The sequence below is a fragment of the Aquarana catesbeiana genome, linkage group LG10 (assembly GCF_042186555.1).
Source record: "Aquarana catesbeiana isolate 2022-GZ linkage group LG10, ASM4218655v1, whole genome shotgun sequence".
Classification (NCBI taxonomy): domain Eukaryota; kingdom Metazoa; phylum Chordata; class Amphibia; order Anura; family Ranidae; genus Aquarana; species Aquarana catesbeiana.
This window is the reverse complement of record NC_133333.1, coordinates 105711898-105726175: the sequence shown is the minus strand read 5'-3', so window position 1 is coordinate 105726175 and position 14278 is coordinate 105711898. Positions and strand designations below refer to the sequence as shown.

Here is a 14278-nt window from a genome sequence, read left to right as displayed (position 1 = left end):
TCCAATCTATACCCGTCTACACACTAAACAGAACCTTCATTCTTATTGTAATGCCGTGTACACACGAGCGGACTTTTCAGCATCAAAGGTCCGACAGTCTTTCCGACGAACTTTCGACGGACTTTTGACAGACTTCCGATGGACTTTCGAACGAACGGACTTGCGCACGCACGATCACACCAAAGTCCGACGGATTCGTACGCGATGACGTATGACCGAACTAAAAGCCAGTAGCCAATAGCTGCCCTAGCGTCGGTTTTCGTCCATCGGACTAGCATACAGATGAGCGGATTTTTCGACCGGACTCGAGTCCGTTGGAAAGATTTGAAACATGTTCCAAATCTAAAGTCTGATTTTCGCCTGAAAAAGTCCGCTGCAGGTCCGATGAAGCCCACACACGGTCGGATTGTCTGACAGATTCAGATCAGTCTGGTCGAAAAGTCCACCCGTGTGTACATGGCATTAGTCCTCTTGAGCCTAAACACCAGGTACCTAGGTAGATTTTGGATAAAACAAGATTCCAAATAGAAGTCCTCGAAAACACCCATAAGGTATTCTGACATCAAATGAGTAGCACAACCAAATATTGGATTTTGCTCAAAATTTGTGATAGAGATGCTTTGCATACTTTTTGGATAGAAAAACTGCAATTATGCCACCATTGAGTTACAAAGCCTCTTTCGTTGAGATAAAAACAGTATACCAGCAGTATAAGCAAAAAAAATGCTTTTTTTAAGAAATTGGAAATACATTTATTTTATCACACATTTAACACATTGGAAGCAATAGTGAAGTTACAAAGTTTGTACAGATAAGGGTGACGTTGTCCCTAATAATATAATAGTATTATAATGGTGTTAACCAACTGTATATGTGATAGACAGCTTTGAAACTGTTGCATGTTTAGTGAATCTCTTATTCCTCCATCTTCTTGATTTTAAGATGACAGCTTCTACTCTCCCTCCCCCTCCCTCCACTTATTCATTAATCCTATGTACCTTTATGCTAGTTTATTGAATGAGACCATTGAGTGTAATCTGTATCATGCTGCACATGTCCTTGCCGACATAAATATACAAAGAAATAACTCCTCACCCAAGCTCCCTGCTTTTCTGTCCTTCTGAATTATATACTTATTGGTTGGCTGTCTCCAATTGTGAAAGCACAGGATGGAATTCAAGTAAGAAAGAAGGTCATAAATCTGGTAGTGCAAGCATGGTATATAGTTTATTTACAAAACCTTAAGCTAATGTATCACTCTGTACGATCTGGCAATGTGTAAACTAAGTGGATGTGTAAAAAAGGGAGTGTGCACACATTTCCCTATTAATAGAACAGTGACAGTTTGGAAACCATTGGTGCTGATCACATTGGCTAGTTTGACATGGTTAGTAGACATGTGCAATTCGTTTCTGTCCGAATACAAATTCGGACAAATTTCACTGAAAAATTGGCTGACTGCCAAATGCCTGCACTGCCATTTCAAAGTTCTTAAATAGGTAAGGGGTAGGGCCACCTGGTGATGTGGCCCACCAGTGCATGCTTCACCCCTTACCTATACAGTATAAGAACTGTCAAATGGTGGAGCCTACAATAGCTGGTTAGCCTTTCATTGACGGCAGAGCTTTTTTTTTTCAATTCCGGCGGTGGCGTCGGTATCGTGATCTACATCTGGGACATTGTTTTTTTTTTACTTTTTTAAATAAAGGACTTGTCAAAAACCATCTACTGTTTTTCTTTATTTTTGCCATTTTTTTTGGTGAATGAGTAGGGGTGCTATGTACCCCATACTTATTCACATGGGGGGGGCAGGATCTGGGGGCCCCCTTGTTAAAGAGGGCTTCCAGATTTCGATAAGCCCCCCTGCCCACAGACCCCCACAAATACCTCCCAGGGTTGTAGGGAAGAGCCCCCCTACCCCAAAGTACTCACTCCCCCCATGTGGAGGGCATGTGACCTGGTATAGTTCAGGGCATGGAACCACTGCATGGACCTGGAAGAAGGGGGTGCACCCTGAAAGCTTAGTTAGTGAAAATACAAAAAGGATCACAGACAGTTTTTTTTATAACAATATATTTTTATTGTTTATAAAAATAATACAAGAGTACAACAAGCATATCGAATAGGGGTAGTAACAGTACAACTCTCAAAGTACAGTACAGTCAGTCAACAACTAATCGGTACAGATTAACAACAGTTTTTGTTGAAAGGGCACATTTTTCCTTTCACATGATATTCTTTGCAAAAAAAAAAAAAAAAAAATTTATATATATATATATATATATATATATATATATATATATATATAGAGAGAGAGAGAGAGAGAGAGAGAGAGAGAGAGAGAGAGAGAGAGAGAGAGAGAGAGAGAGAGATCTACATAGATATCTATATATATATCTATATATCTATATCTATATCTATATATATAGAGAGAGAGAGAGAGAGAGAGAGAGAGAGAGATGTCTACATAGATATCTATATATATATATCTATATATATATCTATATATAGATATATATATATATATAGATATATATATATATATCTATATATATATATATATCTATATATATATATATATAGAGAGAGAGAGAGAGAGAGAGAGAGAGAGATCTACATAGATATCTATCTATCTATATAGAGAGAGAGAGAGAGAGAGAGAGAGAGAGAGAGAGAGAGATGTCTACATATATATATATATATATATATATATATATATATATATATATATATATATATATACACACACATACACACACAGTATATACAGTATATACAGTATATAAATATCACTTTATTCATTGAGTTTCTAAGTAAACATTCTCTAATCTCTTGGTAAATAAAGCATAATAAATAAAAGATTTTAGGACTATCCATGATTTAACACAGGAGACTTTATTTTAGCATGTTTCATGTAGTAGAGCTAGAGTGAAAAGCTAATCTAACCTGCTATGTAATATGATCCTGTTCACTGAAATTTAAGAGCACAGTATCAGTTTCAGCTTTGGAAGATTTGATTTACTCATCTTTTCACAAAATGCAAAGCAAATGGACATTTGTTTTCATTAAACATCCATGAGACAGTCTAACTTTGGAATTAATAAGTAAGCATTTTAAAGTGCAGAAGGTCATAGATACTACGTTTTGACATATATTTGAAAAATGTATTTATCTATTTTGGGCACAAATGTCAAGCATCTTTGATAGATTTTTTGTTAGTAGTAACATAGCAGAAAGTACAGAAAGACCCAACCTAATTTACCAGTGCAGCATTGAGAACATTCTCAAAATGGTATGGGCGTGATTTACTAAGTGGAAATGAACAAGAACAGGCATAAATCACTATGGTATGCTTGAAATGTAAAATCCCCAAATCTATCTAGCAAATTGTGTTGTGCTCTTCAGTGTGTATGGAGGAGAAGAACTGGCGCATGGAAAATTCAAACAGTCAGACCAACTAAGGTGAAATGTTTCTAAAAACATATAAACATGATGATCTGGGATTAAGAGGCACTCCATTGGGATCACTGGGCTGTGATGATGGGTATATACTGGGATGATTTATAAGGGACCACTTGTGGCTGCTGTCCTCAGAGTTGTGACGGCTCTGTTAAACCAAGGCAAGCAAAGAGAAAGAGAGAAGGACGCGCCAGCTAAGTGTAGTATCCCAGGTAGTTCTTACTGAAAAACAGGACTAATAAATCTTAAAAGATGCAAATATAAATGGGCTCATCTGTATATAGATCATCTGGGCTGGCATCCCGGCTGTCATCATGGGAATGTCATGGGTGTGTGGGGTGGTTTCTAGCCCCTCAGTTGGAGAGAGAGAGGCAGTTCCTGGAGCCTCGAGGAGTCAAGAAGTCACACTCTGGCAGCATGGAGTGTCCCACAGGTATTTTCAGGAAATCCCTTCCAGCAGACGTTCTGGCACTAGAAGAATTCCTGTGCATAGAAGAGCCGTCCGGCGCATGCGCAATAGTGCGAATAGCGGCGCGCGGGTGCGCGAGCACGTCCCTTGTGACAGCACTTGGCGCCAACATGGGGCTATTTAAAGGAGACTGATGCCTTGCTTCCTTGCTGTCCGGTCTACAGCGTTTCCTGAAGACCCCTGCTGCCTTGTTACCCAGTTTACCTGAATCCAGTACTTACTTGGCTTGTTCCTGACTCCCCTGTTTGCTGCCTGCCCTGATTCCAGCTTGGACTCTGACTATTCTTTTGGATTGCCCTTCTGTACCTGATCTGCCCGCCAGTACCTTGACCCGGCTTGTCTGCACCTCCCTGCTATCTGCATCCTGCTACGGGACTACAGTGCACCTCCCTGCTGTCTGCATCCTGCTATGGGACTACAGTGCACCTCCCAGCTGTCTACATCCTGCTACGGGACTACAGTGCACCTTCCTGCTGTCTGCATCCTGCTATGGGACTACAGTGCACCTCCCTGCTGTCTGCATCCTGCTACAGGACTACAGTGCACCTCCCTGTCTGCATCCTGCTATGGGACTACAGTGCACCTCCCTGCTGTCTGCATCCTGCTACGGGACTACAGTGCACCTCCCTGCTGTCTGCAACCTGCTGCCGAACTACAAGTGCACCTCCCTGCTGACTACAGGATCCAGCCTTCTACTCCAGTGTTCCAGTCAGGCACTTGTGCCCCTTTGCACTCTCGAGCCCCTGTCAACACTACCAGGGGTTCCCGAGTCAGAGGTATATGAGAGGCAATTCTCTGCATTCCGGGCTCTACCTACCAGGTACGTGACAGGTATGACATCATCAAACAGAGACAGGAGATCACTGACAATTAAAAGGCAAGGCTACGGAGCTCAGAGCATTCGGCTCCTTCTACAGGCCTGTATATACAGATGAGCCCATTTACATTTGCATCTTGTAAGTGTTCTTAATCCTGTTTTTTAGTAATAAATACCTGGGATACTACACTTAGCTGGCGTGTCCTTCCCTCTTTCTCTTCTCTTCAGTGTGTACAACTGTACAATGTGGTTGAGGTCCTGGTTTGCCATAGGCATAACATGTCCTGTTCCTGGATGTGCACATACAGTATATATGAAAGAAAAGCTCAGTGTGTGATTATATAATATATACCATATACAGTATATAAAGTGTGTATATATACACAATAAGAGATGGGCCGAACGACCCCTGTTAGGTTCAGAACTTTCGAACATCGCAAATGTTCAGGACCAAATAACGAATCCCATTGAAGTTTATAGGACCCGAACTGGAAAAATCAAAAGTGACTATTTTGAATGCGTATATGCAAGTAATTGGGCATACGTGGTTATGGGGGTCCAGGTACTGCCCTTGGGGACATGTATCAATGAAAAAATAAAGTTTGTAGGGAGCGGAGCTTGCCGTGGACAGCGATGGACGCTTGAAACAGAAGCTCCACAGCAATCAGGGTAATATCAGCACACAGCAGGCTGCAGATCCTGAATCATAGCCCACCGAGCACACTGGAACCGAGACAGAACCCCAGGGACCTGACCAAACATGTACAGGAAGAAAAAGGAGAACCGGAGACCGCAGAAAATAACTACATACTTCACCCCTGAGCACAGGCAAGATGGCAGAAGCTCATCAGTGCTCACCATGTGCAGCACACCTCATCAGGGACCTGCAAAAGGCAATCCAGCAAAAAGGAACGCATCATCTAAAAGCCCACAGTCTCCCCTTTGCACTCCTACTTCAGGGAGCCCAGAGAAGGCGCGATTAAGACTGGATGCAACGGATTCCAGCCATGAGGTGAGCCTGGGCCTAGATTCAGGGGAGGACACTAGAGATCTCCCAGATTCGATTGATCTTTTCCCCACAAATAATTAGCCAGTGCTAGATACCACATTAAAGGACATGTTAGTTTCTTTAAGAAGTTCACTGCACTCTGACATGATGTCCTGTGTACACATGTTTGGAGTGGAACTGTGAGAAACATCATCCAGGGTAAAAACAAAGATGGAGGAATTTGCAACCACCATCAATGATCTAGTGGATGCCCATGATAATAATGAGGATGAAATGGAGGCAGTTAAAGCCAAACTTGCAGACATTGAGGATCGCTCTAGGAGGAACAATTTGAAAATTAGGGGAGTCCCTGAAATGGTCCAGCAATCTGATCTGCATAAATATGCCGTGCAGCTCTTTACATCCATTTTGCCTGGCATCCAGAATTAGATATCACAGTGAATAGGATCCACCGCTTGCCAAAGCCCTCACACCTACCTGACAACATGTCAAGTTCTCACGTACCTGACTGATGAGCCCGATAGTGCAGAGAAAGGCCTCCCTTACATATCTGACTCGCGGCCCCTGGTAGAGCAGACAGGTGGCACGGGAGTGTAGAATGGTATGAGTGCCTGGCAGGATCAACAGCAGATGGGTCAGATGGCCGGCACAGCAGACAGGGCCAGCAGGCTGGATGGATCAGCAGACAGGTGAGCAGACTGGATGGATCAGCAGGAAGGTGAGCAGACTGGATGGATCAGCAGACAGGTGAGCAGACTGGATGGATCAGCAGGAAGGTGAGCAGACTGGATGGATCAGCAGGAAGGTGAGCAGACTGGATGGATCAGCAGACAGGTGAGCAGACTGGATGGATCAGCAGACAGGTGAGCAGACTGGATGGATCAGCAGACAGGTGAGCAGACTGGATGGATCAGCACACAGGTGAGCAGACTGGATGGATCAGCAGACAGGTGAGCAGACTGGATGGATCAGTAGACAGGTGAGCAGACTGGATGGATCAGCAGACAGGTGAGCAGACTGGATGGATCAGCAGACAGGAAAGCAGACTGGGACTGAAGCTGGATGGCTGCAGTAGGTAAGTATAGCAGACTGGAGGAGAGTCTTGGAACATCAGGCAGGCCGGGTTGATAATCAGGCTGGCAACAAAGGTACATATGCACCTGTCAAACAGGTGCAGATAAATTAACCCTATCAAGAATTGGCCTTGCTTTTAAAAAATTGCAATGGTATGCACCTGTCAAACAAGTATGGAGAAATTGGTCTTTGGGTGTCGGTGGTGCCTTCACACCGTAACCCTTTTCAAGGTACTCTTGATGAAAGCAAGAATTGGCCTTGCTGCCAAAAATGTAAATGACATGCACCTGTCAAATAGGTGTGGAAAAATTGGTCTTTGGGTGTCGGTGGTGCCTTCACACCGTAACCCTATAGAGGTACTCTTGACGAAAGCAAGAATTGGCCTTGCTGTCAAAAATTTAATTTGATGCCCGCTCAAACAGGTTTGGAAAAATTGGTCTATGGGTGTCGCAGTGCCTTCACACCGTAACCCTATCGAGGTACTCTTGATGAAAGCAAGAATTGGCCTTGCTTTCAAAAATGTAAATGATATGCACCTGAGACTTTTCCCTTGTAGCGTTGATCACGGAGGGTTGCCAACCAATAGCGATCCTTCTCTTTATTGCCACGTATTTCTGGGTCCTTTTGCAGGCTGTGAAGAACGAGGGAGACCATGCATCGAAAGTTTTTGGAGGCATGAGAAGGAGACTCTTCGGGGTCACCGAGGATTACAGTATCTGGAAATACCTCCTCCCAGCCACGTACTACTCCCAAGGTTTCTGGGGATGAAAAACCAACTGTTATGGGTTCACATATGTCTTTCTCTGCTTCAATGCTTCCAAAGCTGCCAGAATCCTCCCCCTCCTCCCTCTCCTCTTGCGTGTTTTTGGCGTAAGTAGAATGGTGTCTGCATAAAGCGAGCCTTGAGAGAAAAGGAGGTCCTCCTCTTCCTCCTGTTGCTCTGCCTCAAGTGCCCGGTCCATAATGCCACGCAAAGTCTGCTCCATCAGGAACACAACAGGGATTGTGACACTGATGCATGCATTGCCACGGCTCACCATCCTCATGGCTTCCTCAAATGATGACATTACAGTGCATACATCCTTTATCAGCAGCCATTGGCATGGAGAAAAAAAGCAGAGCCGGCCTGAGCCTGTCGTTGACCCATACTTACACAGACACTCGTTGATGGCCCTCTGCTGCATGTGCAGCCACTGCAGCATTGCCAAAGTCGAGTTCCACCTGGTGGGCATGTCACAAATCAGACTGTTTATGGGCAGGTGGAATTCTCGCTGAATTTCAACCAGCCGAGCCCTGCTGTGTATGACTGCCTGAAATGACTACAGACTCTTCTGGCCTGCTTCAGCAGATCTTCCAACCCTACATAGTCACATAGTTAGTCAGGTTGAAAAAAGACACAAGTCCATCTATTTCAACCAACAAAAGAAAAAAAGAAAAAGTACAATCCCATATACACAATCCCATACCCACAGTTGATCCAGAGGAAGGTGAAAAAACCCAGCATAGCATGATCCAATTTGCTATAGCAGGGGAAAAAAATTACGTCCTGATCCCCCAAGAGGCAATCTGATATTCCCTGGATCAACTTTACCCATAAGTGTTAGTACCTAGTTATATTATGTACATCTAGGAAAGAATCCAGGCCTTTCCTAAACCAATCTATTGAGCTGGTCAGAACCACCTCTGGAGGGAGTCAATTCCACATTTTCACAGCTCTTACTGTGATGAAAATTTTTTGTATTTTGAGATGAAATCTCTTTTCCTCTAGGCGTATAGAGTGCACCCTTGTCCTCTGTGATGACCTTAAAGTGAATAACTCAACACCAAGTTTACTATATGGACCCCTTATGTATTTGTACATGTTGATCATATCCCCCTTAACCCCTTCCCATCCGCGCTATAGCCAAATGATGACTACAGCGTGGACCTACTTTGCCAGGAGGGCGTCAATAGAAGTCCTTCCGTGCTTGAGTGGCCTGCGCGCCCCCTAAAGGGCGCAGCGGTGTGCTCTGTGATCAGCAAGTCTGTGAGACTCGGCTGATCACAGATCGGAGTAAGGGGTCGATCCCAACCCCTTACCACGTGATCAGCTTCAGCCAATGACAGCTGATCATGTGATGTAATCGGCTATTTTTTCTCCTCATGCTGATAGGGTGAGGAGAAGAAAAAAAAGGTGATCACCGGCAGCTATCAGAGGGACATCAGTCCCGATCCAGGAGAGCAGCCGCTGAGTCATCTGTGCCCACCAGTGCCACCTGCCAGTGCACAACAATGTCGCCTACCGGTGCCCACCAGCACCACATACCAGTGCCCACAGTACCACCCATCAGTGCTCACAGTGTCACCTATCAGTGCCCACAGTGTCATCCATCAGTGCCACCTATCAGTGCCCATCAGTGCCATCTATCAGTGACACCTATCAGTGCCAACTATCAGGGCCCATCAGTGCTGCCTTATCTGTGCCTATCAGTGCCGCTCTATCTGTGCCTATCAGTGCAGCCTCATCAGCGCATATCAATGAAGGAGAAAAATTACCTGTTTGCAAAATTTTATAACCAACTATGAAGCATGTTTTTTAAATTTTGTTTATTTTCTGTCTTTTTTTTGTTTGTTTAGAAAAAAATAGATACCCCAGTAGTGATTAAATACCACCAAAAGAAAGCTCTATTTGTGTGAAAAAAATTATAACAATTTCATTTGGGTACAGTGTTGCATGACCATGCAAATGTAATTTAAATTGTGACAGCGCTGAAAGCTGAAAATTGGCCTGGGCAGGAGAGGGATATTAAGTGCCCAGTAAGCAAGTGGTTAAAAAAATTTTAGTTCCTCAAATCTTTCCTCATAGCTGAGCTGTTCCATGCCTCTTATCAGTTTGGTTGCCCTTCTCTGCACTTTCTCCAGTTCCCTTTTTGAGAACTGGTGTCCAAAACTGAACTGCATATTCCAGATAGACATGTGCAGAACGAAAAAATGTGTTTAGTTTCATTTCAATTAGTTATTTACATAAATTGGTTTAGTTAAATTTGTTTAATTCATTTTTGGAATTTGTTTCATTTATTTGTATTCAAATCGATTCGAATTTTCGAATTCGAATTCGGATCAATTCAAAAAAGTTTCCCGAAAATATGTTGAATAGTTTTCATATTCAAATAGTTTTTGAATTCAAAAAGTTTTCAAATGTGAATACATTTCAAATTCAAAAAAGTTTGAATAGTTTGCAATTTCCAAAGAGAATAGTATAGAAAATAAAGGAACAGAATAGAAAAAAATGTATAGTAGAATAGAAAAGAATATAACAGAAAATAAAATAATAGAATATAATAGAGTAAAACAGAACAAAATAGGATAGAAGATAAAAGAACAGAATAAAATGGAGTCCATACCTCTCTTAATACAAGAAAGGACTTTATTCGTTTTGGAAACCGCAGCTTGGCATTGCATGCTTTTATTGAGCTTGTGATCTACCAAAACCCCCATATCCTTCCCCACAATGGATTCCCCCTGGTTTACTCCCCCTAGTATGTATGATGCATGCATATTCTTAGCCCCCAAGTGCATAACTTCACAACATTAAACCTCATCTGCCACTTAGTTGCCCAATGAAACAGAGGATTGAGGTCGGCTTGTAAGTTGGAGACATCCTGAAAAGAAGGTTATTCCACTGAATAGTTTGGTTTCATCTACAAAGCTGCATAGCTTGGTGTCATCTGGGTACTTTTAATCCCAGACGCCATATCATATATAAAGATAATAAAAAGTAAGGGTCCCAACACTGAACCTTGGGGTACACCACTGAAAACCTTAGACCAGGGGTCTTAAACTTGCGGCCCTCCAGCTGTTGCGAAACTACAAGTCCCATGAGGCACTGCAAGGCCAGTTACAATTACAAACATGACTCCCACAGGCAGTGACATAATGGGACTTGTAGTTTCCCAACAGTTGGAGGGCTTGCCTGTCACAGACAGAAGACAGAGCAGGCTGAATCGAGTGCGGTCACATTGCCGCTTTGTGCTGCTCTGTCGGATATGATGACTTCCTCGTCAGGCACAGGTAAGGTTGCATTGTATGACACAGGTCAGGCTCAGGCTGCATTGCATGACACATGTCAGTGTGCATTGTATGACACAGGTCAGGCTGCATTTAATTGGCACTGGTCAGGCTGCATTTCATGGTCACTGGTAAATATTTTAGTACACCATTTGGTTCAGAATATTTTTTTCTTGTTTTCCTCCTCTAAAACCTAGGTGAGTCCTATGGTCAGGTGCGTCTTATGGAGCGAAAAATACGGTCTATCATGTCCATTGCAATCCAATCTATGTGGTCTTTTTTAAACTCTCCAGTATCTTCCCGACAAAGTTAAACAAATAGGTCTAGAAGTTAGAAGTTAAACTAACAGGTCTATAGTTACTTGGTAAAGACTTTGATCCCTTTTTAAATATGGGCACCACATTGGCCCTACATCAATCAAATGGTACTATTCCAGTCATTAACGAGACCCCCAAACGAGACACCCAAAAATGGAAATTCGACTTTAACCACTTCAGCCCTGGAAGATTTGGCTGCTCAATAACCAGGCCATTTTTTGCGATATGGCACTGACAATTGCGCGGTCGTGCGACGCTGTACCCAAACAAAATTGATGTCCTTTTTTTTCCCCACAAATAGAGCTTTCTTTTGGTGGTATTTGATCATCTCTGCAGTTTTTATTTTTTGTGCTATAAACAAAAAAAGAGCGACAATTTTGGAAAAAAAACACAATATTTTGCACTTTTTGCTTTAATAAATATCCCCATTTTTTTTTTTAAAAAAGCTAATTTTTTCTCAGTTTAGGCCAATATGTATTCTTCAACATATTTTTGGTAATAAAAATTGCAATATGCGTATATTGATTGGTTTGCGCAATAGTTATAACGTCTACAAAATAGGGGATAGATTTGTGGCATTTTTATTGTTTTTTTTTTTTGCTACTAGTAATGGCGGTGATCTGCGATTTTTATCATGACTGCGACATTATGGCGGACACATTGGACACTTTTGACACGTTTTTGGGATGATTGACAATTACACAGTGATCAGTGCTATAAAAATGCACTGATTACTGTATAAATGTCACTGGCAGGGAAGGGGTTAACACTAGGGGGCATTCAAGGGGTTAACTGTGTTCCCTGACTGTGTGTTCTAACTGTAGTGGGAGGGGACTGACTATAGGGGATGAAAGATTATGGTTCCTAGCTATTAGGAACTCACCATCTGCATCTCCTCTCCTCACAGAACAGGGATGTGTGTGTTTGTACACACACTTTCCTGTTGTGCCTCTCATGCCCGCGTTAGCTGGTGGCCGGCAGTCATCATGACCGCCGGTCACGTGCATCGGCACCCCCACAGTGCAGCGGGTGCATGCACAGCCTGCTATCCCGCTTAAAGGAGCCGACGTACAGCTAGGACAGTTCGCGGGATCGTGCCGACCTGTTGATTGTATAATGACGGGGGTTGGTTGGCAAGTGGTTAAGTATTGGTGATCTCATGACATGCCTCATTTGGCTTGTCAATTTTTTTGGGGAGGGGAGTGGTTACCAAGTTTTGACAGGCACCGAGCTCCCACTTCCTACCCTGGTGCCACGGCGCCGGGAGGAAGTTCACCTCTCCCCCCTCACACCCTGCAATCTTCTGGGACACGTCACAGTTCCCAGAAGATTGCCCGGCCATTCACAACACGCAGCGCGGCTCGCGCATGCGCAGTGCGCGCCCAGCTGTGAAGCCATAGCTGGGCGCCCACAGTTATGCCCCGTACACACAGTCGGACTTTGTTTGGACATTCCAACAACAAAATCCTAGGATTTTTTCCGACGGATGTTGGCTCAAACTTGTCTTGCATACACATGGTCACACAAAGTTGTCGGAAAATCCGATCGTTCTAAACGCGGTGACGTAAAACACGTACGTCGGGACTATAAACGGGGCAGTGGCCAATAGCTTTCATCTCTTTATTTATTCTGAGCATGCGTGACACTTTGTCCGTCGGATTTGTGTACACATGATCGGAATTTCCGACAACGGATTTTGTTGTCGGAAAATTTTATAGCTTGCTCTCAAACTTTGTGTGTCGGAAAATCCAATGGAAAATGTGTGATGGAGCCTACACACGGTCGGAATTTCCGACAACAAGGTCCTATCACACATTTTCCGTCGGAAAATCCGACCGTGTGTACGGGGCATTAGAATGCTGGCGCCGTGAAGAGGAGGAAGAGAGAAGCAAAGCTTTGTACACCCGCATCGCCGGACTATGGGACAGATGAGTGTCTGTTTATTAAAAGTCAGCAGCTACAGTTTTTGTAGCTGCTTACTTTTAAATGAGTGGAACGCCGCTTTAACCACTTAAGGACCGGGCCTATTTTTTACACTTTACAAGTTAAAATGTTTAGTGTTTACAAGTTAAAATCATTTTTTTTTGCTAGAAAATTACTTAGAACCCCCAAACATTAATTATATTTATATATATATATATATATATATATAATATTCGTTTGTTGGCAAATGAACCGGACATATGGGGCGTTTGCGGCAAATTCGAGCCCCGCGGAGCGCCCTATAATGCACTGCGAGATCATAGTGCATTGATGGCTGCTGATTGGCCAAAGCATGCACCTGACCTGCATGCTTTGGCTGATCACAGCACGATCTGCTGTAAGAGCCACGATTGGCCAAAAGCAGGGTGCCTTTGGCCAGTTAAGGCTCAGGGGGTTAAGTCCATGCCCCACACTATATAAGGCTGCTTAAACGGCAGAAGTATGTAGTGCGATACGTGGAGGAGATTGAGAACTTGAGCTAGATTAGGCAGGTTAGTTAGGGGCGTGCAGACAGTTTTATATATATATATATATATATATATATATATATATATATATATATATATATATATATATACACACACACACACAGTATATATATATATATATATATATATATATATATATATATGTATTTTTTTTTTTTTTCAGACACCCTAGAGAATAAAATGGTGGTTGTTGCAATACTTTATGTTACACCATATTTGCGCAGCGGTCTTTCAAGCGCAATTTTTTTTGAAAGAATACACTTTTTTGGGAAAAATACACTTTTTGAATTAAAATATAAGAAAACAGTAAAGTTAGCCCATTTTTTTATATTATGAAAGATAATGTTACGCCGAGTAAATTTATACCCAACATATCGTGCTTCAAAATTGTGCCTGCTCGTGGAATGGCGACAAACTTTGACACTTAAATAGGCGAAGTTTAAAAATTTCTACAGGCTATCAGTTTTGAGTTACAGAGGAGATCTTTAACTAGAATTATTGCTCTCATGCTAACGATCGCAGCGTTATGTCACATGTGTGGTTTGAATGCCGTGTACATATGTGGGTGGGACATACCTATGCGTTCACTTCTGCACGCGAGCACGGCGGGATGAG

At 42.8% G+C, this 14278-nt stretch overlaps 1 protein-coding gene across 4 annotated transcripts in view; it reads right to left on the bottom strand.

Annotated features, from left to right (window-relative positions):
• The window catches only part of LOC141110788 (uncharacterized), a 117847-nt gene that overhangs the window by 57876 nt on the left and 45693 nt on the right, over nt 1-14278 (bottom strand). The window lies entirely within an intron of this gene.